At 43.3% G+C, this 25,342-nt stretch overlaps 1 long non-coding RNA gene across 1 annotated transcript; it reads left to right on the forward strand.

Moving 5' to 3' along the window:
- The first annotated feature begins 10,651 nt into the window (after nt 1-10,651).
- Nucleotides 10,652-12,481, forward strand: LOC131479378 (uncharacterized). The gene is made up of 3 exons (XR_009244839.1): nt 10,652-10,805; nt 11,315-11,411; nt 12,368-12,481. It is a non-coding gene; the product is annotated as an uncharacterized LOC131479378 (long non-coding RNA).
- Nucleotides 12,482-25,342: the final 12,861 nt, after the last annotated feature.

Below are 25,342 nucleotides of genomic sequence, written 5' to 3' on the forward strand. Positions count from 1 at the left end.
TGAGGCGATCTGAAGCCAGGAGACAAATGGCCAATTGCTTTCTGCACATGGGTCTCCCGCATGGGTTTAGGAAACCAAGGCTTGAGCCATCCTGTACTGCTTCCCCAGGCACTAGAGCAGGGAGCTGGTCCAAAAAGAGAGCTGCTGAGACACAAACCAGCACCTACATGGATGCCAAGTCTGCAGGTAGTGGTCTAGTCCACTACAACCACAGTGCCTGGCCCACCATCCATTTAGCTTTAGGAAAAATGGAAGTGTTTAGTTTTAAAACACAGATGGATTTGAATGACTGAGCAAGAGCAAAAGGCAGCCGGTGGACTCTGCAGATGGTTACAACTGTTGGGGCTCGGCGAGGCCAAAGTTCAGAGGGGTCTCCAGTTCTGGTGCAGGCACAGGCTCTAGGACCACCTTAGGCTGCCTTCCCAGGCCATGACAGGAAGCCCCAGGGACACCAACAGGGACACAGAAAGGCCTAAGCAGACGTTTTCGTGTCCAGGATCAGATACACCATCTAATGCTTCCCGAGGCGGGGTCCAGGTGGGAAGGATCCCAGTCAGGAGAACCACCTCTAGTTTCCCTCCCTGAGCAGCTGCAGAGCTGGGCTAGATGCCTGAGAAGGGCTTGGCTTACATGTCAGGCAGTCTCCCATTTTGGCGTGACCTTAAGACTTACTGGCAATGGGGTTCCCTGTCATGTACAACAGACCTCAGAGACCCAGTGTGTCCACTTTGTCTCTTGGCACAACTTCTCCAACACGGGACCCCAGAAAATCTGAAAGCATCCCGCCCAGTACGTGAAGGAGCGGAAGTCGGTCTGCAGGCCTCCTCCCACCCAAGGCTCCTTCAGGCGCTCCCACCAGCCGTCTTTCCAACTCCCATTTTCCAGCCACCCAACTCCCCTGGGCAAGTGGTGGTGCCAGGCTGGCATGGCTGCACTGCAGGCTGCCCTGGTGGAACTGGGCTTTGCAGAGGAGGTGGCTGTGTGGCGGCTGGGCAGCAAGCATCTCCTCAGCAAGGTGGGTGGGCGGTCGGCATGCCTGGGTGCTGCCTGGCTGCCGGGGCCCAGGCCCTTGGTATGTGCGGTCCGCATCTGCACGTTCACTTTGCTGCTGCAGGTGTACACACCACTTCCTGACCATGAGGATGCCTTCCACTATGGCCTCTTCCTCTTCTGCTGCCTGGAGCCGTTGTGCTGTGCGGGCCTGCGAAGTGCTTCCTCCCTGGACCCTTCCCAGCCATGCCCACCCCAAACCCCAACTTTTGGTTTAGGCAGTTGGGACCAGTGGTATGGGTGTCCATGGCTCTTTGATATTTGTGATTTGACAGCCATCAGTCTTGTTTCTGCTTAGTTAGCCCAAGAGTCCACTCAGTCACACGTGCCAAATAAAATTCAGCTTCTGGATTTTAAATTTCATTTATTCAAAGGCAGAGAGGGAGTGAAAAAATTTCCTGCGTTGTTTCTCACCCCAAATGTCCGCACCAGCTTAGGGCTAAGCTGAAACCAGGACAGGTCCTTACATGGTGGGGTCTAGTGCTGGTACCCACAAGGTCACCTAATGCTGGTCCCAAGGTCCTCACTTAGTTTCCTGGTGCTGGTCCCAAGGTTTCCACATGGTTCCCTGGTGCTGGTCCCCACATCGTCCCCTAGTGCTGGTCCCCACATGGTAGGGACTAGTGCTGGTAGCCACATGGTCCCATAGTGCTAGAGGTATCACCCCACCTTGCAGTTGCCTTAGCAGGGAGCTGATTGGAACAGGGCTGGAGTTCCTAGTCACCATCTGACATGGGAGTGACCCAAGGTCTACCTTATGGGTATTAAAACTGTCTTAATGTTTCAAAATCTCCCTGCTGAAAATAAGCTCCCCCAAAGAAAAACTTTTTTTCTCTTTCTAAAATAAGGATCTCTAATGTGAATTAGAGGCTTAAATATTTGAACCTTGGCCCTAACCCTAAGCCATAACCTTAACCCTAACCCAAAACCCCTAACCTTAATACTAGCATTAACCCCTAACCCAAACAAGGACTTGAACCCAAACCTTAACCCAAATCCTAACCCTAACCCTAACCCAAACCCAAACCTGAACCCTAACCTTATCCCCTAAATCTAACCTGAACCTTAACTGGGCCTGAACCCAAGCCCTACCACGAACCCAAAGCCTATTTCGAACCTGAACCCAAACCCGAACCCTAACCCTAACCCCAATCCTAACAACCTGAACCTGAACCTCAAACCTAACCCTAACCCTCTGTGGCACAGAGCATTCCTGGGAACCCCAGGCTCAGTACATCACATAGTGAAAAGCACTACAGCGTCACAGGCCAAGCTGGACCATGTAGCTCCTGTGACCCCGTGATATTAGTCTAACCAATGTCCTGAAGTCACGGGGCAGATGGGTCCTACTCCCATACCCTTTGAAGTAGGAGTGATGACCTTGGCAAACTCAGGACCGTCTGCTGTATGGCCCCCTTCCTCAATGTATAGTCATGGTCTTGCTCTGCTGTGGGTGGTCATACATATACAACCTAGAATCAGACACAGCCAACACGATCCCTTTAGCACACAGGCTTGTGGGGGCAATTCAATGTTCCAATACCATCAAGGTACCACTCACACCAAGAGAGAAAACCACTAGGAGGATACTTCTCTGCACCCAACAAGCAATATAGACTCAGATTAGCCTGCCACCAGGAGCCACATGCAGTGTGTTCATCAGCAATTGTGACACACGGAACACACCAAGCCACAAACTGATACAACAACATGCTAAGTCACAGACCGTGACACACAAAACATGCTATGATACAAATTATGACACACAAGTTGTTTCCATGTATTGTAGTGGTCATCATGCTCTCTAACAAATCAAGACACACACAGCATGCTAAGTCACAAACTGTGACGCACAGTGCATCTAAGCCACAAACCGTGACACATAGGGCATGCTAAGCCACAAAATGAATCTTAGTAAACTCTAGAAAACCAAAATATCACATTATCATCCCTCGCCAAAATGGAGTACAACTACAAGTTATTACAACAGAAACTCTAGAAATACTAAAAACATAAGATGGTAAACAATATGCTCCTGAAGGAGCAACTGGTTAGTGAAGAAATTAAAAAAAAAAAAAAAATTCAATTCCCTAAATGAAAAAAAAAAAAAAGTGGAAGCAGCATAAACTACCTTAGGGGGATGGATATCACAAAAGCAAACTGTGAGACTTATATAGCAATGATCACATGAATAAACAGAAATAAATAGAAACATACCAAACAGAAACAAGGCATCTAAAAGACCATGAAAATGAATTGAAAAATTCCAACGCTTGAAGAAGTAATAAATATCAGAGCAGAAATAGTAATGTAAAACTAAAGAGAGTTAAACGATTGTTACGCTAAGATAAAGAGAGATGAAAGTCTGCACATGTGACTTACTCCAGTGGACACAATAAGGCACAAAAAGGCTGCAAACAGGTTAAGGCTACTTCAACTCATTAATATTCAGCAGGTCAGTCTGAGTTCACCACACCTGCCACACAACATAGAAACCCAAACACGTTTTCTAGCCTCTGAATCCCAGACTTAACCCCAGCCTTAACTCTGAGCCTGAAACTGACGTGAATCTGACCCTTAACATAACCCTCAACCTGACCCTGACCATCAACTTGACCCTGACACTGATCCTGACTCTGAACTTGACCCTGACATTGACACTGCACATAACCTTAGACTTAGCCTTAACCTTACCCTAACATTAACTCTACCCTTAACCACACCCATTGCCCTGCCTTACTCTGACCCTGGTCCAGAACTTGACCCTGACCCTAGCATAAGTCCACCCATAAGTCTACCCTAGATTTAACCCTCACTTTACCCTAACCCTAAGTCTACCCCTAAGCACACCCATTGCTCTGCCCCAAAGTTTACCAGCCCTAACCCTAACCCTAGCGCGCATCTCTCCCTTCGCGTCCCCAGGCCCAGCGCAGCGAGGAGCCTCAGGCCCCGTCAAGCCGCGCAAAACTTACCCGAGCGAGGAGAGGAAGCACAGCCGGACGCCATGGGGTCGACGAGGAGGAAGAAAAGAGTCCCCCCCAGTGGAGGAATCCTGCGTGGTGCTGACGCGGAGGGATTGGCCGCAGGGTCACTTCCTGCGAGGAGCTGGGGCCACGCCCCCTCAGTCGGCGAAGAAGAAGCGGAAGAAGAGGACGTGTCTGTGGACTCTCCCGAGTGGGAGCAGTTCTGCTGGAAGACGCGCTGCGGGCCTGTGAATGGACGTGACAGGGCTCGTGGACTCCGGCTGGCCCTCGTCCCACCTGCACCCCGCCGGGGGAGGGCCTTGCAGTGGCCGCCATGGTGGACGTGGAGCCGGCTGTGTGCGAGGTGGAATTTTTGCCGCCCCCAGAGTGCCTGGACTTTGAGCTTCGCTGGGAGGAGTTTACAGACCCAAACGGACATCTACAAGGTAAGACCCCCCCTCCAAGATACATGGGTCCGGGAAGGGGAGGTGGCGGCTTGGCCCTAGTGCGTGTCCAGGAGTGCAGGTGGAGGCTTGTCCTTAGGTGCTGGGTCCAGCTGGGGAGGCTGCGGCTTAGGCTTCAGCAAGGGTTCAGGAGGGGAGGTGGCCATTGGCACTCCTGCGGGGTTCAAGGGGGTGGGCCGTGGCTTAGCTCTCAGTGCGGTTTGCAGGCGGTGAGGTTGTGGCTTGGTCATCTGCGTGGCGTCTAGGAGGGAAGGAGGTGGCTTGTCCCTAGGTGCAGGGTCCAGGAGGCAGGTGATGGCTTGGTACTTGGAGGGCAGACCGTGTCTTGGCCCTTTGTGTGTTGTCTGGGAGGGCTGGTGACAGCTTGTTCATTTGTGTGGTGCATGAAAGGCATGAGGTGGCTTGACCCTAGGCGCAGTTCCAGGAGGGCAAGTGGCAACTTGGTCCTCCGTTTGGGGTGGGGAAAAGCAGGTGGTGGCTTCGCCCTCGGCGTGGGGGCCACGAGGGCAGACTATGGCTTTGCCCTTTGTGTGTTGTTGTCTGGGAGTGCTGGAGTCCTTGGTGCAGGGATGAGAGGGAAGGCTGTGGCTTGGCACTCAGTGTGGTCTCTGGGTATAGTGGACAGAGGTGCCTTGGGTTCACGCTGTCCTGCAAGGCCTGCTCCACTTATGTCCTCGGGGCTGGTGGTCTACCTACCCACCTACCTTCCTTCTTTCCCTCCTTTCCCTCTCTCTCTCTGTCTTTTCTTTTTATCTTATTTGGGTTAGTGGTGTACCAGTGTCACTTATTTTTTCAATAGATCTACTGTTCATTGATCTTTTATCTTTTTTCCATTTTGTTTATTCTCTAATTTCTTTCCTCCTACTAATTTTGTGGTGGTGGTTGTTTGTCTTTTACCTTGATGCCGTTTATCTGATGCCTTTCAGTTTCTTAGTACAAGCACTGACTGTGGTAAATGTCCTGTTTGCACTGCTGTTGTTGTGTCCCTTCCATTCTGATGCATTGTGTTATCTCCATTTGTTTACAGGAAGCTTTTGATTCTCCTTGATTTCTTCTGTGGCTCTTTGCTTAGGAGCATGTTAAGTCATGTGCGAGTTTTCATATCTTTCAGAGATTTGTAAGTTGTTAATTTCTAACTGAATTAGATTGTGCTTAGAAAAGATAAATGATATGTTTTCATTTTTTTAAAAAATATTGAGACTTTTGCTTTATGGCTTAGCAGTGAACCATGCTAAAGAAAATTCCATGTACTGGAAAGGCAAGTTGAGAGAGAGAGAGAGAGAGAGAGAGAGAGAGAGAGAGAGAGAGAAAGAGAGAGATCTTGCATCCACTGGTTCACTTCTCAAGTGGCCGCAGTGCCCAGAGCTGAGGCAGTCTGAAGCCAGGATCCAGGAGCCTCCCATGTGAGTGTAGGGTCCCAAGGCTTGGACAGGGTGGGGAAAGCAATTTAGAATTTAAGACTTTAATTTGGATGTAAAGTATCTTGGTAGTATTTCTGATTTTGAGAATTCTGACCTGTGCTTTTTAATTTTCCACTGGCCTCAGAAAGTTGTGAATCACACCTATTTTTTGTCTTAGTTACAAACCAGTGGACCAAAGGCTTATTTGGCTACCCATGTGGGAGGCATTTGAAGAACATTTTGTGCAGACATTTTCCAAGAAACAAAACTTTACCTTCTTGGGACACATTCAGACTGCTATAGGCAGAAACGGTGGCAGGATCTCCTCAAACTGATGCAGCATGTGTACAAGTCTGCTGTCAACAAGGATGCCAAAGAGAACAAGACTGGTGAGGGTGTGACCAAGACTGCTTGGTGGTGGGAGGGTATGAGGCCTATTGGCAGACAGCAGAATCAAGAGAAAAGAGTGCATGGTGAAGCTCCTAGGGCTATTGCAACAGTGACAAATATTGTAGTTTTGTTGCCATAGTTGTAGCACTGTGTCCTGAATAAACAACTGTTGATGTGTGTATAAACATCATGTGCCTAGGGATTAGTAACCACCCTCCTCAGTAAGGAAGATCGTCCATCTGCTAATTCATTCCCCAAGTGGCCGCAACGGCTGGAGTTGAGCCAGCATAAAGCCAGGAGCAAGGAGCTGATTCTGGGTCTCCCATGGAGGTGCAGGGTCCAAGGCTTTGCGCTGTCCTCGACTGCTTTCCCAGGCCCCAGGCAGGGAGCTGGAAGGGAATTGGGGCTATCTGGATTAGAACCGGTACCTGTAAGGGATCCTGGTCCGTTCAAGTCGAGGACTTTAGCCACTAGGCTACTGCACCAGGCTCATGATGCTACTTCTAAAGGGTCAAGTTCTATGCCAGGGCACTTTGGTAGCTCAGTTAACTCCCTGTTGTACAAATGTCATAAGGGATGGCGCAGTGTCTCACAGGGTAATCCTTTGCCTGTAGCACTGGCACCCTGTTCGGTGCTATTTCTAGTCCTGATTGCTCTACTACTACTTCATTTTTCAAAAATAAAAATTTATGTATTTGTAGTGGGAAGGCCGATGTACAAATGAAGGAGATACAGAGAGAAAGATCTTCTGCCTGCTGCTTCACTCCCCATGTGGCTGAAACAGCTGGAGCTGAGCCAGTTCATAGCCAGGAGCCATGAACCTTCTCCAGGTCTTCCACACGGCTGTTGGGTTGGTCCCCAGGCCCTGGGCCTTCCTCTACCGCTTTCCAAGGCAATAAGCAGGGAGCTGGGTGGGCAGTGGAGCAGCTGGCACACATGCACTGGAGCCCATATGGGATCCTGGCAGATTCAAGGTAAAGATTTAACCACTTGGCTATTGTGCTAGGCTCCCAGCTCCTCTACTTTTAATCTGACTCCCTGCTAATGGCTTGGATTAAAGCATTGGAGGATGGCCCAAGTCCTTTTGACCCTGCCCCCATGTGGTAGATCTGGAAGAAGCTCCTGGCTTGGGATTGGCTCAGCTCTGGCTTTTGGGGCCTTTTGGGGCCTTTTGGGGAGTGGACCAGCAGATTGAAGATACAAGTAGACGAGAAAAACAAAAATAGAAAAAATAGACAAAGGAGGCACAATAAGGACAAAAGAAACCAGAAGAGTTTGTATGTGTTGCACCTTAAAATGTGTGTTAACTCATTATTTTATTTCAGGATTGTTTTTAAAGGAGAAATGGGAAGACTGGTCTTAGACTCAACCATGCTCAACAGCAGATGAAAATGGCTGAAAATGCCCTGTTGTTTGCATTTGTAGAGATATTATTTTTGCATGTTTGGATTAAGGAAATATTGACTTACAGGGTTGAGGTTTTTATTGTATTCTTTCAGTTATAAAAATCTCAATTTTTTAGGAGTTCTTGTGTAAGACTTAAACAATCTTAATAAAATATGATTTAGAGGAAACATTCTGCAAAATGTTCTTTGTAGTCATAGGATCTTGAGAGTCACCATTATTGTTGATAAAGATGCATTTAAGGACAAGTAGAGAGTACTATTCATTCATTTATGGTCTTGGGAAAGAGACAGGCAGGCATTGCTGGAGTGCCTGGGCTGATCAAGGATAGCTCTACTCTTTGTGGTCCTTTGATACTATAGGTGGGAGCTACTGGAGTAGTATTCATGACTTAGGTTTTTTAATTCTGTGATGTTCTTTAGATTCTGCCTAGAGGAGACTGGAGTCATTGAGTTTATATTCTGATGAAAGTTTATTCAACTGTATTTTCATGGTTTGGGGAAGTTTTGTCATTATTGATATGATTTTTTGAAAGATGTATTTGTTTATTTGTAAATCAGAGTGATAGGAGAGATACAGAGAAAGAAATCTTAGTTCTGGTTAACTATGCTTTCAAAGCTCCTTTGCTGCAGAACTCAGCCAACCTGCAGTGTAGTAGTTAGATCTGGGTTGGATTGAAGCTAGAAGCCAGAGATTCCATCATGTCTTACATAGGTGGCAAGGTTCCCAGTGTTTAGGCCATTGTTCATTGCCTTCCCAGGTACATTAGCAGGAAGCTGGATTGGGAGCAGACTAGCAGGACTCAAACCAGCTGTTTGATCTCAGACGCTGGCATTGTAATTGGGTGTTTAACTGTCTGCCAGAATGTCCATCTCAGTATGATTATTTATAAAATAACCAATGAAAATGTCAAATGTTTTCAAAGGAAAGCTTATATTTTATGACTTACCGGTTCAGTAGGAGTTAATACATTTAAGTTTGTGGATGATTCGCTTTGTCACTACGCATTAAGACAAAATTATGATGGATCTGTCTCCCAATAGTAAAACAGTTTTTGAAGTGTTAGCTGATTGGATGTTAAGAATTTTTTTCTAACTCTTGGAAGCAGTATTTGAAGAGATAGTATCAGTGGAGTAGAGCTGAGTAAAGATGGATTGAGATAATTCTCAGCAACCATGAGAAGCTGTGTTGATCTACACTCCTAGTTCAGAGGTTCATCTGAACTTTATTGTACATATATCCTGATGCTGTATTTATTTTAGGTGCTTTTAGTTAGTATTTGCATGCATTTACACACCTAAATACATTTAAGTTGCCATTTACCTGACCATCCATGTAATGAGTAGGTCCATTTTTATTGCCTGTCTCTATTAGGCTTTTTGGTCATTTGGAATGTTTACTTGGGTCTGGCGGAGTGACTGGATAGGCTAATCCTGTACCTGCAAGCACCAGCATCTCATATGGGCGCCAGTTCTGTATCTGGCAGTTCCACTTCCTATCCAGCTGTCTGCTTATGGAGAATGGCCCAAGTCCTTGGACCCCTGTGGGAGACCTGGAAGAAGTTCCTGGTTCTTGCCATTGCAGCCACTAGTGAATGAAACAGCTGATGGAAAATGAATCAGTTCTTTCTTTCTTTACTCTCCTTCTCTCTGTAAAAATCTGCCTTTCAAGTAAAGTACATGAATCTTTTAAAACGAAATAGAAAAGATCACTTGGCCTTACCTCTGCTGACATGTGATTAAAGGCCTAGCTAGGTTCAGTGAGTTCAAGATACTGGTATTTTCATGACAGCCCATAGTGAGTGTGTATATATTTGAAATGAAATCTTTTTTTAAAAGATCTATTATTTATATTGGAAAGTCAGGTTTACATAGAGGAGGAGAGACAGAAAGATATTTCATCTGCTGGTTCACTCCTCAAGTGATTGCAATGAACAGAGCTGAGCTGAGCTGATATGAAACCAGGAGGGTGCAGGTCCTAAGGCTTTGGGCCATCCTCTAGTGCTTTCCAGGGCCACAAACAGGGTTCTGGATGGGAAGTGGACCAGCCGGGATAAGAACCAGCACCCAATTGAGATCTTGGTTCATGCAAGGTGAGGACTATGCTATACACTAGGCTACTATGCCAGGCCCAATTTGTTTAATTACTCCATGATTCTGTTTGTTCCATCTATCTGTCTATGTATCTATCATCTAAAATATGGTAAATGTCCTTTATTTAAACCAGGAAATAATGAATTTTGATTTCCATTCATTTATATTGTTCCATTGGATGACAAAAATTTTGATCTACATGCATTTTATCGTTATTAAAATGTATATGCTTACAAATAAGAACACATGTACATGTTTGTGGACATACATTGTCATAGCATTTGTACACATCTGCATATCATCTATCTCTCTATCATTAAATTTTGACTGTTTTGAAAGTTTCAAAATGAGAACCTCAGTCTTTTAGCAATTGTTACATTTGTTTAGGCCTCTTCTTCCTGTATTATATCTGAACTATTCTAAATTGTCACAAATTAGTTGTATTACTTGTTTATTTTTGATGCTGCAGGTATAAACACCTTTTCAGATATTCCATTATAATGAATGATTATACCATAATTTAATTTCTATTACCTCTTAAAATAGTTAATTTATAATATTATTTCACTATAAATAATCTTTCTACTAATGATCATATATGTACATACAAGGACACAAATGTCAGGGATACTGTTGGATATGTACCTTGAAATGGAAAAGCTTTGTAATAGGGTAAAAGAATGCTAACTTCAAAAATATTGAGAAATTATCTTTTGTACTCATTATAGCTACTTACATTTTGATCAGTAATGTTGACATTACCTTCTCTCATATGTGATATTATCAGATTCTTAATTTTTGACAGTGAAATGGACATGAAAGTGTATTTCATTGTGATACTTATTTGCACTGCCCTAAATAGAAGGAGATTAACATGATATTTTACCTTCCTCTAGGGCACATTAGTCCAAGCAGTAAAGAAAGGGGAGTGGATCCTGTTGGATGAAATTAATTTGGCTGCTCCTGAAACGTTAGAATGTCTGAGTGGTTTATTGGAAGGATCCTCTGGCTCCCTGGTGTTGCTGGATCGAGGAGACACAGGTAGCTCTTCATCCCTTGAGTTGGTGCCAAATCTTCTGGTTACTGCAGAGTGAGATTGTTTTGATTAAGTGGATTATATGACCCTCCTAATTATATTTGTTCCTTCTTAAATATCAGCTTTATGCAAAATGCATTGAGTTGTTGTCAGGTGGTGTGGGGGCATGCAAAAAAGAGAGTTTGTCAGGGCAGTTGGGTTTCAGATGATAGGCACACATTAGCAAAATATACCCAGGTGTGTTATGATGACAGGTAAATTCACACTGAACAAACACAGCATAAGAGACTGGAATGATTGTGCAGATTGATACATACATACAGGTCTGAAAAATGATTTCAGTGGGGCTTCAGAAAAAGCAAGGTCAGAGTGGAGAGCCAGTACCAACTAGCTGAGTGTGTAAAGGCGGGTGACTATACTTGGGACTCCGTAGATGTGGAGAATCTTCTTTGAGGACCTGTGGCTTACATGATTGCTATGAGTTATTGAGAATTTATAATGTTTCTCTTAACAGAGCCACTGGTTCGTCATCCTGACTTTCGCTTATTTGCTTGCATGGATCCAGCTACTGATGTGGGCAAAAGAAATCTCCCCCCAGGAATAAGAAACAGGTAAGAGGGTAGATGTAATGATAACATAACCAAGCAGCAGCACAGGTTGTTCATTTTCTTGACCTCTGATAGAGGAAGCATACTTCCATCACTGTTAATTAAGTTTTTTATGAGTAGTGGTAGTATGGAAAGTCTGGAACACTGAAGAACTTTGGGTTTTAGTTTGATACTTAGTGGCTCATGAATATTGTTGAAAACAAGAGTGTTTCTTCTTGAAGTAGCCTTCTAGCTTTCAGAAAAACTTCTTTTAACAATGTGAGGGAGTCCTGGATCCCCCACCCCCAGGGCTCAGGAACCCCCATACCCATCTAGTTGCCTGACCCCCAAGCACTGCTGGATCCCCCACCCCTGGGGTTCAAAACCTGACACCCACCTTGCAGGCAGGCCCCAGGACCTGGGCTAGGTGACCTAGTCCTGCCAGATTCTTCTCCCCTCCCCCCACTGGGGCTCATGAACCCACACTCACCTAAAAGGCAGGCCCTAGGATTTGGGCCAGGCGACCCAAGCTCCACCTGTTAGTGATAAACAGTTTTAAAATCTCTCAACACTGTAAAAGCAATAAAAGATTCTGAAGGAAATTTTAGGCACTATGTTAAAGTGTTTACGTTCTAATCCTTTATTTTTCATGGTGGGAAGGGGTTCATTTTCAGTGTTACATATAGTCACAATCAAACTCTTGAGATTGAGGGTGTTTTATTTTTCGAAGTGTTCATTCTGTGAATTTTATAGAGAAGATTCATTGCACAGAATTAATGGAATAATAGGAACATTTCTTTGTGACATACATAATCCTTGTTATTATGATCAGTTTATGTCTCATTGAAAGATTTAAGGATTTTTTGAGATATTTTATAAGCTATTATGATGAACATGTACTTTTCTGTGTCAAGCTTTTCTGTCATCACTACAATATTAACTTTCTAAAAGGTGGTTATTGTGTAATAATTGTCTTACAGGTTCACAGAAATTTATGTAGAAGAATTAGAAAATAAAGAAGACTTACAGATTCTTATAGTGGATTATCTGAAAGGACTGAGTGTGAGCAAGAGTACAGTTCAAGGAATTATAAAGTAGGTTTGCCTCAGCTTGTCCCTGAAAACTTTGAAATGTGTCACACACACATACATGTGAGCATACACACATACACACTGTTCTTTTTACTTCTAACTTGTGAAGTCTGATTGAAGAATTGTTATTTAGATTTTTTTCCCCCAAGTGGAACCTTGTAAGATCTACCCCAGGTTTTCCCAAGAAAATTTTTGGGAAACTTGGAACTGTTACGAAGTAAACAATTACAAGTAACTTTCCTCATTACCTTTGAATTCCTAGTTAGAAGCTTAAATTGTTTGAGGAGATGTAGATGGCTTATGTTCTGACATATCTTGATGGAACATTTTCTTGTAGCTGTTTGGATATAAACGGGGAAAGGTGCATATAATCAATGTGTCAGGTATGGAGTTAATAGAGGCTTGAATGAATAAAGTATAGAATGGTTGTGTAGGTTGGTGCTTTAGTTTGACTTATCCCATTGTTTTTAAAACATGGGATGTATGCAGTCTTTCATGTGTAGAAAATGTTACTTCCAGTGGTAGTTTTCTCAGAAATTGCTGTCTTTCTAGGCAGATTTCTTACTTCATTTGCTGTATGTCTTCCAGAGCCCAATGAATATTTTTTTGAATGCTCAGGTGCTAGATATACTATAAATAAGTAAGATAGTCTTGATTCCTAGAACCTGGAGTTGAGATCCCTGCTCTAGTCTGACTCCTTACTTGAGCTTCTTGGTAGTGCACCCCCTGGGAGACGGCAGGTGAAGGTGCTGGCATCCATGTGGGTAATCTGGGTTGGATCCTCTGAGCCCAGCATTTGCAGGCCTTAAGGGAGTGAATAGGGCATGAGAAGTTGTGCCTGGTCTATGTGTACCTGTCCGATAAGTGAGTGATTACGTGAATTAATTTAAAAAAGCCAAAGAGCTGAAATCCTGGTTTTGCTCATGGAGCTCTACTTGTAGACGTGAAGATAACCAATTCTAAGGAACCTTGTGCTCTCATTGAGGCTTAGGAAACTGAGTGTAAATTGGAACTCAGAATTCAGAGATTAGAAGACCTGAAGTCCTATTTTCTACCAGCTTATCATGAAAGGATTGTTCACAGAAGGAAGATCTTGTTAGACTGTGGAGTGAGGAAAAACAAATTTCATTTGAGCCAGAACTATTATTTCATCCATGATATGTACTGATTTCATTGATCATGTAGCAACTGATCATGAATTTCACAGAATTTCAAAGTGCAGTAAAGTCATGTTTCAATCTGAAATTTTTTTGTCTCATCTGGTCTGAAGTGTGGTGATGCTAGTAGTAGCTGCCATCATACTGTTATGCTTTTAAATGTGTTATTGTATTAGTGATACTGGCTGTAATCATAAATTTTCAAAAATATCTTGCATTCGCTCTTCTTTGTGCTTATTTCTTACCACTGTGGGTTGTACAGCGAGTCAGATTGTCCATGTTAGAGGCAGCTGTGGAAGTTTGGCTTTGGACTTGGTGTGTTCTTCTCACAGTGCCTGTCCTGGGTTGCTAACTTGTCCTTAGGGAACAGCAGCTTCTCGCCTCAACTGTCAATGCCTTTTCACTAGAGGATTTGCCGCCTGCACCTCACAGTTTTCCAGAGAAAACATACTCATTTTACTATTTTGAAAGGTAGCCTTTGAGTATGCATAAAATATGCTTTAAGAATACTGAGAGCTTTTGATACTGTTCCAGGAAGCTGTACATAAGCTTGACTATTTCTGATGCTCCAAATAAGGAGCAATTATAAGCAGGCCCCTTGAATCTTCTGTGATGAAGAAACTATCAAAATAATGAATATCCAGTTCATAAAATTGCTGGATCCTTCTCTTCTTTGGAATTTCACAGCTTTGCGGAAAGAGTCTGGGACTAAATTGGTGGATGGGACTGGCCATAGACCTCACTACAGCCTCCGGACTCTTTGCAGGGCCCTGCGATTTGCAGCTACCAATCCATGTTGCAACATCCAGCTCTCGCTCTATGAGGTCTTTCTGAAGTTGTATGACTTCAGTGTTTGGTGATAGGGTTCCACGTGGGGTAAAGGGAATGGGGTTGTGTGTGCCAGGTGTATCTGTGCTCTCTAGTTAGCTGAGTCCAGAGCAGTTCATATCATGATGTCCTGTGTTTCCCTGCTACCTTGTCATATCTAAAAGTAGTTGTAGAAAGTAGCACCACTGAAGAAGTTAGACTTAACTTCTGAATAAATTGGACTGCTGTTTTAGATGGATAATTAGTGTTATGCTGATTTGTGTTTTCTTTCTAGGGCTTCAGTTTGGGTTTTTTAACACAGCTTGACAGGGCATCTTATCCCAGAGTTCAGAAACTCATTTGTCAGCACATCGTCTCTGGCAGTGTCAAAAGTCTGCTGAAGCAGGCATGCTCTTTATTTAGTTATTTGACATATATGAAAGGCTAAATTTTGAAATTTTCTGCTGTTCGTTTTTTACAATGCTTTTTTTTATTATAAAAATTATCTGTCGCAAAAAGTTTTAAGATGATCTGTCTTGGAGGGAGTTTCCAGTAATGGTACTCTTTAAGATTTCCATTTTCAGAAAGTTATATTCAAATTGTGGTTGTTGATTTACTGAGGTAAATTCCAATATGTATCACATGGAGGACCATTTGAAAAGAATATTTTGTAAGTCTCCTTTGTAACCTTATTGTTTTTTGGATATATTTATTTTTGCATCTGCGATCATTCTGACCTCCTTTCTAAGAGCCTTTTAGCATTTCATTGGATGGTTTTGCCATAGTGGACAGCTTCTGTCTGATCATTTAGGTGTGAGCACACTAACCACCAACTTTTTGAGTTCAGGAAATGACAAAGGAACATGAGGCTTAAAGACGCAGAACTAACTTGGGACATGTTGATTGCTTACTTTTTAGGAAGAACTGACCATTAGTACTTGTTGTTACTTTGTATTCAACTTTTTAAAAAGTTAGACAAATAACACATGAGTAAACACTTTTGGTAGAGTATAAAACCACTGAGAAGGTTGAATTTGTTTTGGCTGTTATCGTAATCAAATAGTTACCTTCAGTTGCTCAATTATTTTGTGTGTTCATTGTGGTTGGGATGGAAGTTTAAAGACGAATGCTTTTTCCTCAATAGAAAAAAACTTAAAATCAGTTTCTAGAATTGTAGCTCCATCTCTGGACACCAGCTGTTCTAGAAGAATTTCTTTATTGTTAGAAATTAGATTACTGATATTTTTGGCCATTTGTGTAATTCAGTTTAATGTGCACTCTGAAACATTTTCAAAGTTAAAACAAATCTAATGAGAGAAGTATGCATGGCTTTCCAAGATATTTTTGTATGAAAGTGACCTTTTATTCTCATTAAAGAAGTATATTTATTTATTTGAAAGGCAGAATTACCCTGAGAGAAGGAAAAAGGGAAGCGTGGAGGAAGGGATCTTCTGCCCCAGATGGCTGAAACTGCCTGGACTGGGCCAAGCTGAAGCCAGGAGCCAGGAGCTGGCCCTTCTCTAATGTGGGTGGGGCACCTGAGTATTTGAGCCTTCTGTTGTTTTCCCAGGCTACTGGCATGGAGTTGGATTAGAGGAGCCAACACTCCAGCCAGATCCCATATGGGGTACCAGCATTGGGTACAGCTTAACCCTTCATGCCATAATGCCAGCCCCTTCATTCCACTTTTACAGAGACTTTTTCAAATATCCTCTTTTCTGGGGAATATTATGCCATCATTCCTAATATTGTCCTTACTGGATTTTTGTTCTTGGAGGATCAGTTTCAGGAATGAAAAGGGATCCTTCCTCCCTTTGACAGCTTTTTTTTTTTTCTCAAAAAAAATTATTTGAAAGGTAGAGAGAAGAATTTCACTTTGACCGGTTCACTCCCCAAACGCTCACCATAGCTAGGGCTGTGCCAGGCCACAACCTGGAGCTGGGAATGCAGTCCAAGTCTCCCCTTTGTATGGCAGGGACCTCACCATCCCAGTCATTACTTACTACCTCCCATGCTGCTCATTCCAACTGCCCACGCCATCGAAAACATGATATAGATGAAATGTGTTTTTGATAAAAAAAAAAGTGCTTGGTGTGAGTTGCCAATCTGGTTGGTCATTAAACTAGTTCCAGTGACAATAAATTCACAATTTTTTCCATAGTTTTGACTTGCCCTCATCCCAATTTAAAATCAGTAATTGTAATTTCGTTTTTATTTCTCAGAGTATTTTTTTGTTTTTGAAATTTGGACTTCTTTTGTATTTATTAAAGAGGCAGAATTAGGGAGAGGACATCTACTGTCTGCTAGGGACACGCTCCTTGAATGTGAAACACTGAGGGCTGGAGACTTGGTCTCAATCTTGGCTTTCAACACCTTTCAACACAGGTGGCAGGAATCAGTTGAGCCACCCTTTTCTGCCTCCTAGTGGGCACAAGCTGGGATCAGGTATGCAGTCATGACTCAAACCTATACCTTATAGCTGGATCTATAATTTTGAAAGAACCCAGATGGTAGCATTCATTGTGGCAATTTCTTTCCCTCTTTTTGGTTCTTTTTTTTTAAAGATTTATTTATTTTTACAAAGTCAGATATACAGAGAGGAGGGGAAACAGAGGAAGATCGTCCATTAGATGATTCACTTCTCAAGTGAGCACAACGGCCGGTGCTGTGCCAATCCTGAGCCAGGAGCCAGGAGCTTCCTCCAGGTCTCCCACACAGGTGCAGGATCCCAAAGCACTGGGCCATCCTCGACTGCTTTCCCAAGCCACAAGCAGGGAGCTGGATGGGAAGTGGAGCTGCCGGAGTTAGGACCGGTGCCCATATGGGATCCCGTCGCGTTCAAGGTGAGGACTCTAGCCGCTAGGCCACACCACTGGGCCCTATTGGTTCTTAAAGAATGGCAAAGTTGTCATGGGAGTATAGTTATTTCTCTAACTCTTGTGTCTTTCTGCCTATTCCAGAGCCAAAACGATGTCGGCTTATTCAGGTAGAAGGCTACTGGATTTCAGTGGGAGACAAGGAGCCTATAATTGATGAATCTTACGTTCTGACGTCTTCCTGTTAAGCTAAACCTGAAAGATATCGTCCGAGTGGTGTCTGCAGGGTGTGTGGGCCTTTTCTTCTAAGTTTTGAAGTTTCTAAAAGCATAATCATTGATGGCATGTTAAATTGACCTTCGTTAGGTTTCAGAGAGCTTTGCTGTGAAGGATGATTTTCCAGAATTTACCAATGCTTTGCTGGATGCACTGTCCATAGGTGCAGTTTTAAGTATGAACTTGTTAGTGCATAGGTCTGCGTAAATACTCTTTTGTGACAATGCTAAATGATGTCATTTCTTTTTTTCACATTACTGAAAATGCATTTTTAAAATTGCTTCATTGCCTAATCTTTGCAGAACCTATCCTGTACTGATCCAGGGAGAGACATTTGTCGGTAAAACAAGCCTGATCCGCTGGTTGGCTGCAGCTACTGGCAACCACTGCGTGCGGATTAACAACCATGAACACACGGATATTCAGGAATGCATAGGCTGTTACACATCCAGCTCTTCCAGGAAGCTTGTCTTTAAGGAAGGTATGCTGATAACCCAGTCTGTGGCTATAGGTGTTCTTTCTCTAGGACCTTTTTCTTAAGTAAGCAGTCTTCTTCATCCTTTTTAGTCGAGGCACACTTCCCTCTGCCTTAACAACTGCTTTTCTTTATCCCTGGCTTACACCTAGCTAATGGGTGTTTTTTTAGGGTTTGACAGTGATCATGCTATCAGTGTACAGGGTGAGGGCCAACTTTCAAAGACAACAGCCAAACTTCTGCCTCATTTGCTATAGAGTTAAGAATGGGGTGAGTATTAGACAAAGAGAGTTTGGGAATAGATAAAAAGGATTTGGTGCTCTGGTGTTGCTGGTAAAGCTGTTTTCTGTGGTGCTAGCATAGCATCCGGCAATGGTTTGAGTCTTAATTCTTCCACCTCAGATCCAGTTTCCTGGTAATGTGCCTGAAAAAGTAACGAAAGATGGCTCAAATTTTTGGTCCCCTGCTACTTACGTGGGAGACCAAAGGAGGATCTGGCTAAGGTCTTTTTTCTGGCCCAACCCTAGCTGCTTTGGTTTTTAGGGAGTGAAACAGTGGAGACAAACCTTTGTCTCCCTCTAACTTTGCCTTTCAAATATTTAAAATAAATCCTTAAAAAAAAGAAAATATAATTTAAATGAAATTAGCCTGCCAAGGGAAAATGAAGTTGGAAATGAGGCACCTGTGTGTCTTGGTTCTTCCTCTTTGAGGATGTAATGGGAATTTGCTTAGTTTTTAAAAATTATACAGAGAAGAGAGGGCAGGAGAGAGAGAGACAGAGAGAGAGAGAGAGAGGTATCTTTATCCACTGGTTCCCTTTTCAAGTGAATGGTCAAATCCAGGAGGAGCCATAGACTTCTTCGAGGTTTCCCACAGGACTTGATCCATCATCTGTTGATTTTACCAGACCGTTAGCAGGGAGCTGGATTTGAAGTGGAATGCCACGATAGACACTGATGACCCTATGGGATGCTGGTGCTGTAAATACTAGCATATGTGGTGTGCAGTGTGACAGTTTCAGGGCAAGACCAACCACTTTGAAATTCAGTAGTAATCTAGAATTTTGTAATTTGCTCTTAGTACATTTTGTAATTTTGGGGTAATTTATACACTAATTCTCAATGTTCATTTCCTCCTAGGTGTTCTTATTGATGCTATGAGACGGGGCTACTGGATTATTTTAGATGAATTAAATTTGGCGCCTACTGATGTGCTGGAGGCACTAAATAGACTGCTGGATGATAACTGGGAATATCTAATAACGGAAACACAAGAAGTTGTCACAGCACATCCTCAGTTCATGCTTTTTGCCACTCAGAACCCCCCAGGACCTTATGGGGGTAGAAAGGCATGTGGTGCTTGTTCTGTACCTCCCATTCAGGGTCATGTAGAATGAGAAATCCCTTTTATGTGGAGTGAGCCCTTTTTGCCTCTGTGTGGTGTCCAGCAGAGCCTCTGTTTTGGAAATTGGGTGAACAAGCACCATTTACCACATCCATTCTGTGTGTTTCCTAGGTGCTTTCTAGAGCCTTCAGGAATCAGTTTGTGGAACTACACTTTGATGAATTGCCCAGCTCTGAGTTGGAAACAATCTTGCACAAACGTTGTAGTCTGCCGCCCTCCTATTGCAGCAAATTGGTTAAAGTCATGCTGGATCTCCAGGTATTCTCTTTTCACTGAATTTAGCTGTGGATGGAAACTAATGGTTGGTTTTGGTGACCAAAATCTGGCATCTTCTATAAGTAGAAACAAGAGTCTTAATCATTTATTAATTGTTACAGAGTAATAATTTTAAAGATTATTTTATGTGTTTGAAAAACAGTTGACAGAAGGATCTTGTGTTGATTGGTTTACACTCATGAAGACTGTAGCAACCAGGCCTGGGCCAGGCCAAAGGCAGACAGACACCTGGAACTCCGTTCACATCTCACGTGTTTCTGTTGCCTTGCTAGGAGCATTAGCACGAAGCTACATTGAAAGCTGAGAAGCCGGATCTCTAAGCAGTGTTCACATAGGATGCCAGCAGAGCAGCAGTGACCCGGGCAGCAGTTTGACTTGCTACACCACACTGCTGGCCCTGGATCTTGTTTTTTTTAATTCAACTATTGATTTATTCAAGATTTAAACATGTTTCTTTGCTTCCCACCTCCTATCCCTTCGTTTTAAAAGACTGGTTAATCTGAGAGAAACACCTTCTTTATGCTGATTCACTCCCCAGATAGCCTCAGCGGCCATGATTGGCCAGGTTGGTGCCAGAAGCCAGGAGTTTTCTCCTGTTCTCCCATATAAACAGACAGAGGCTCAAGTACTTGTATCATCTTTCACAGTCTTCCCAGGCATTTTCAGGTAATTAAATAGAGCAGGACATGAGCTGGTATACATAAGGGATGTCTGCATTGCAGGGTGACATTTTCATGAGTTATGCCACAACTCTAGCCCCTGGAAATTTTTTTTTTAATTTTTTTAATATTTAGGGCCCGGCGGCATGGCCTAGCGGCTAATGTCCTTGCCTTGAAAGCCCCGGGATCCCATATGGGCGCCGGTTCTAATCCCAGCAGCTCCACTTCCCATCCAGTTCCCTGCTTGTGGCATGGGAAAGCAGTTGAGGAGAGCCCAATGCATTGGGATCCTGCACCCGCGTGGGAGACCCGGAAGAGGAAGAGGTTCCCAGCTTCGGATCGGCATGCATCGGCCTGTTGCAGCTCACTTGGGGAGTGAAACATCGGACGGAAGATCTTCCTCTCTGTCTCTCCTCCTCTGTGTATATCTGGCTGTAATAAAATGAATAAATCTTTAAAAAAAGTTTTTTTTAACATTTATTTATTTTAAAGATTTATTTTTATTGGAAAGGCAGATATACAGAGAGGAGTGGAGATAGGAAGATCTTCCATCCAATGATTCACTCGCCAAGTGGCTACAATGGCTGGAGCTACACTGATCCGAAGCCAGGAGCCAGAAGCCACTTCTGGGTCCTCCACTTGGATGCAGGGTCTGAAGGCTTTGGGCTGTCCTTGACTGCTTTCCCGGGCCACAAGCGGGGGACTTGATGGGAAGTGGGGTGGCCAGGATATGTGCTAGGTCCACCTCTAGACCTTTTAGTTTATGATGGAATTTGGCATAGGCAAACTACAGTTTTTGTTTTTCAGATATTTGAAATATTATGTCCATAATAGGCCACTCAGACATGCATAAAGATACCCATTATATGCCTCTCTCCCATGTCAGCTGCAAAGCTAGAGTTGGTTTTCAGAATATACCGTAGCTTGTAGAGGTAGAATTGTTCTATAGCAGGTGCTTAGTGATGATGCTTCATGTGTGCACATCAGCTGTGAGTCCATTCCTGTGTCTAGCTTCTGAACAGTGCACACCCCGGGAAGCATGAGATGTTGGCTCAGGTACTTGGATCCCTGCCATCTGTGTTGAAAATATGAATTGAGTTACTCGTTCATGGTTTCATGATAGTCCAGCACTAGATGCTGTTTGATTTGCTGTATTGCAAAGCCCACCCCTAAAAAAGTATTTCTTGCCGTAATTAAAGCATTTTCATACTGCTGTTTGAAAAGCTAACAATAATTAACACTCACTATTATGATATCATACTGTGGGCCTAATCTTTCTCTGTATTTTGGTTAACTTTTATTACAATTTATGAGATAGAATTGTGTATTTATATTGTAATACATGAACTTGAACTTTTTTCTTTCATTAATTATATTTTATTTAGGTTAAAGAAATAATCATTGGAATGAGAGCATGTCAATCAAAAATTTTATTTGTTAAGGATTTTTAGTTCAGTTGAATTGCATACCTCTGACAGTACTGTTAACCAGGCCCTGTTCCTTTGTTTGGTATCATGAACAGTCGTATCGCAGGAGTTCTTCTGTGTTTGCTGGAAAGCAGGGCTTCATCACTCTGTGAGATCTGTTCCGCTGGGCTGAACGCTACTGGCTGGCTGAGCAGACGGACAAGGAATGTGATTGGCTACAGCATTTAGCCAATGATGGTATGTTTCTGACCAGATACCCTTCCCTTCTGAAGTTATGACTGGTGTTGAGCATTTTGTTAAAATGGATGTCATCCTGTGTTGTGGCTGATACATACTGTTTACTTGGTATATTCCACAAACAGATCTTGTCTCCGTTCAGGCCTGATTTAGTTGGGAATTCCATTTCTGCAGTTCTGAGTTTAGTGAGGGCTCGCTGCTAAGGTTTGTTCTTTGCTTCTGATCGCTGTTTGTGTAGTCAGGATATGGGCATAACCCTGTGGAAGTTGAGATGTATGGGTGGGTACAGCTTACTGAGTAAGCTTTTATTTGCAGTATGGGGAGCACACAGAAAGCGCTGACTTCAGTTGAGTATCTTGTTTTGATCCATGAAAAATCTTTTTAGTTTATTATTTGTGGCAAAATAGGTAACATTTTGAAATCTTTCCATTTGAAAGTACTGCATGAGTCATGAATGAGGTAGTTAATAATTAAGGAGAGCAAATTGAATTAGCCTGTGATAAGAATATTTTACCTGTTTTTATCTGGTAAAGAATGGGAAGAATGTGCTATTATTAGAAAGTATTTTTGTTTACATAGTATATAGAATAAAATGTTTTTGCACATGCATGTTTGTGTACATTATTATTTCTACTTTTGTGAAAATGTAAAATATTTGTGGTGTCCAAGAAATTTCCACCAAGTTTCTTAGCAGAAATCACTACTCTGACTTCATCTAACTGAGGCCCTGGTGTATTTTCTCTTTTGAGTCTGAGTTTTCCATCCATCCTGACGTGAATTTTAGTCATGCTGTCGGCATATCAGGAGCCATTCATAGTTTTTTGTTGCCTTATGTCAACTCCCAGTTTGTTTTTCTGTTCTCTCACTGAGACCTTGGAATCAATTCTGAATTGCTCTGAGCAGTCCTAACTGTGTCTTGGTGCACACCTGCTCATTTGTGGTACTGCTGGGAACAAAGCAGATACATTCTTTGTTGTGATAGTGGTCCTTCTAGATTTCCCCAGTTTCTGTTCTAGCTATGGTAGCAGCAGAGAGCTGCTGTCCATTGTCTCAGAATTTCCTTAGTGTTTCCACCAGGAGCTTGATGATTTCTGTTCTTTTCTAGGCCTTATACTTCTGGCAGGTCGAGTCAGGAAGCAGGAAGAGGTTGATGCGATTCAGCGAATCCTTGAGAAACATTTCAAGAAAAAACTATGCCCCAAGTCACTTTTCTCCAAAGGAAATGTGCTGAGATTACTGGGTGAGTAGGTCTAAAAGCTAAGAGGACTATGAATGGAGTTTAAAAATACATATTCTGGGGCCCAGTGGCGTGGCCTAGTGGTTGAAGTCCTCGCCTTGAAAGCGCCGGGATCCCATATGGGCGCCAGTTCTAATCCCGGCAGCTCCACTTCCCATCCAGCTCCCTGCTTGTGGCCTGGGAAAGCAGTCGAGGACAGCCCAAAGCTTTGGGACCCTGCACCTGCGTGGGAGACCTGGAAGAGGTTCCTGGTCCCGGCATCGGATTGGCGCGTATCGGCCCGTTGCAGCTCACTGGGGGAGTGAATCATCGGACGTGAAGATCTTCCTCTGTCTCTCCTCCTCTCTGTATATCTGGCTTTCCAATAATAATAAAATCTTTTAAAAAAAATACATATTCTGGGGCCCGGCACGCTAGTGTATTGGTTGAGTTCCTCATATTGCACTCTCCAAGATCCCATATGGTCACCGGTTCTAATTCTGACGGCCCTGCTTTCCATCCAGCTCCCTCTTTGTGGCCTAGGAAAGCAGTTGAGGATGGCCCAAAGCCTTGGGACCCTGCACCCATATGGGAGATCCAGAGGAGCTCCTGGCTCCAGCTTTGGATTGGCTCAGCTCCAGCTGTTGCGGCCACTTGGCCAGTGAACCATCAGATGGAAGATCTTCCTCTCTGTCTCTCCTCTGTGTATACCTGCCTTTCCAATAAAAATAAATCTTAAAAAAAATAATAAAATGCATGTTCTTCCCTGGTTAGGTGAATTGTCTCCGCAGTTGTCCATGTTGGAATCTAAGTTCAGCCGTGTTGTGTGGACCACGGCCATGCGGAGATTGGCCATGCTGGTGGGATGGGCATTGGAATTTGGTGAACCAGTGCTGTTGGTTGGAGACACTGGGTAAGTTCTGTAACCCTCACCATTATTTGAGATATCTCTGAAGGGGCTGATTATTGGCACATTTTGTGATTTCTTTTTTATTTTCAAAGCCCTTATGTTTTGCTTCGTTTTGTTTTTAAAAGAAGCAAACAAGAGACCTGTGATTCACTTCTTTTGTCTTCAGATAGACTACTTGCTTATGGAAAAGAATGATAGCTTGCATCTTCATCACTGTGGGCTGTTTGGTCATTCTTGATGAAGGAGGTTCTTACCTTAGGTTTCCAGAGGGAAAAATGGATGAGTGAGTTAGTCTCTTGGAAAGTTTATATGAATTGGTTCCCACCCCTCCCTCAATAGCTGTGTATACTGCTAGAAAATGATGGGATTGAAATTTGTGTCTTTCTGGATCAGAGATGTGGGAGGGGACAGTGGGCCTAGGATGGATGTTTCTTGCTGCTTGTTCTGCTGCTGTGATGAGGTTGTCACTGTGGCTGCCCTCTATGCCGATGGGGTGTTTGGATGTTTATTGGGAACTCATGCTCCTTAATTAATTTGTTGTACATCTCTAATAGGTGTGGGAAGACTACGATCTGTCAGTTGTTTGCAGCTTTAGCAAATCAGAAATTATATTGTCAACTGCCACTTATACACATGGAGACCTCGGACTTCCTGGGGGGGGGGCTGCGACCAGTGAGGCAGAAGCAAAGTGACAAGGTGTGTCCAGTGACAAATATTAATGTGTGCATTCATTTGAAGAACTGCAGTTCACTGTGTCCATGTGGAATTTTGGTCGTGGTGGGGTTTGTGGATCCAAGTTTTGATTTAATTATGGAAGCATATGTATCTTAGCAGATTTCCACTAATCTGTAATTGGCTCAGACAATCATCCTGGTTCTATCTGTGTTTTTAAGCTGTTATTTCTTCTGGAATGACCAGTTCATCCAGAGAGACAACAGCTGGCTCCTTGTGTATTATCTGTATTTTAATTACCTCACTTTTCCATACCGTAGGAAGAAGTGGACACGTCAAAGCTTTTTGAATGGCATGATGGGCCTCTGTTATGGCCATGAAAGAGGATGGTGTTTTCCTCTTGGATGAGATCTCGCTAGCGGATGACTGTTCTTGAAAGACTCAATAGGTACATGGTGAGAGTTTTGCTCTGTGTATGTGTGTTTTTGTTGATCTGCCTTTGTTTCGGTATTTAGTCTTGTGCATTATAATG

This window comes from Ochotona princeps, unplaced genomic scaffold (genome assembly GCF_030435755.1).
Source record: "Ochotona princeps isolate mOchPri1 unplaced genomic scaffold, mOchPri1.hap1 HAP1_SCAFFOLD_104, whole genome shotgun sequence".
Taxonomy (NCBI): domain Eukaryota; kingdom Metazoa; phylum Chordata; class Mammalia; order Lagomorpha; family Ochotonidae; genus Ochotona; species Ochotona princeps.